Raw genomic sequence first — 1,467 nt, 5'->3', positions numbered from 1 at the left:
TTATATCTAGAATTTATAAAATACTCGAGCACCACAACAAGATAAAGGAGAATAATCCAATTGAAAAATGGGCACAGGATATGAACAGACACTTCACCAAGGAAGAAAACACAAGCAAGCAATGCTAATAATTTTGGTAATTCGTTGTTCTTTTTCATTTAAGGAAGCACTCGCGACATGGTATGTGGGCAGGTGCACTGCTAACCAGAAGATGGCATCTTTGTGGTGGTTCAAATCCATCAACAACTCCTTGGGGCACAGATGGGAAATCTCCTCTCCTGAGCTATTTACAGCCGCCAAAACTCAAGGCAGGGTCAACTAAGAGTCAGTACTAACTCAATGGCAATGAATTTTAAGTTTTGTTTTTCAGTGGGCTTTTTATTTTTATTCCCCTTAGATTACAAAGGAATATATATGTTATAAAAGTTTTGAAAACCTATAAAATGAAAATATTAATTATTCCTTTCCCTACTTCTTTCTTCCAGAGAAAGCCACTGTTATAATTTCCATTTATTTTAAAGACGTTGTCACACATGTGCATTTTGGTCATCTGTAATCTGCTTGCCTTTAAAGATGGAAACGAACTGGGCTCAAACCTCAATTTTTTCTTTTTCAACCCCAAATTTTAAAGGTCAATTACACATCTGAGTATTTCTGTAAGTTACTTCAGGCTCAGCTGCAAATAAGGATGAAGGCTTGGAGAGTGTTATCACCTGGCATGGTGCCTCTGATTCTGACCTCTTGCTTCTTGATTCACCTAATTTTGCTAATTTTGTTCTCTTCTCACAAAACACAGGCCCACAGTGGTTCACACATACACACTAAAGGTGAGGCCTCTCTGTGCCAGAATTTATTGCAGTTTCAGAACATTTGGGAAGATGGTGAATGTGACAGTGGTTTACTACCCTGCAATATAAAGTACAGTTGACTGTTTAATAGCTCAGTTCTTTAAATTGCTTTGTTTTTAACAACCTAGACATCTTACTTAGTATGAAACCATTCAACAATTCTACTTAAAAAACAAAAGGAAAAAACACCACAACACTTGCTTTTTGTTATGCTAAGTTTTCTTGGAAGAAGGATCAGTAGTAGCTGGAAAACACAGGCTCGGTGAGAGACATGAGGCTGGAGATAGAATGATAGCATTCTGAACATTCAATGATTTATTCATTGCAAATACCTTTTAGAAGAAACATAAAAGCAGGCTATACACATGGATGTCACCTGATGGTATGCATAGGAATCAAATTCATTACATTTGTGGAAAGACTCGCTGGAGAAGCTCAATATCAGCAGTGAAAACCAGGCCAGGTGCTGATTGTGGGACAGACCACTAACTACTTATATGCAAGTTCAAGCTGAAGTTGAGGAATATTAAATCAAGTCCACAAGAACCAAAATTTGACGTTAAGTCTGTCCCACTCGAATTTCAAAACCATCTCAGGAACAGGTTTGAGGCCTTGAGCA

Source organism: Elephantulus edwardii, unplaced genomic scaffold, assembly GCF_000299155.1.
Source record: "Elephantulus edwardii isolate Elephantulus edwardi_28Jun2011 unplaced genomic scaffold, EleEdw1.0 scaffold00360, whole genome shotgun sequence".
In the NCBI taxonomy this organism is placed as follows: domain Eukaryota; kingdom Metazoa; phylum Chordata; class Mammalia; order Macroscelidea; family Macroscelididae; genus Elephantulus; species Elephantulus edwardii.
The sequence above is the reverse complement of the archived record's forward strand: the minus strand, read 5'-3'. Positions refer to the sequence as shown.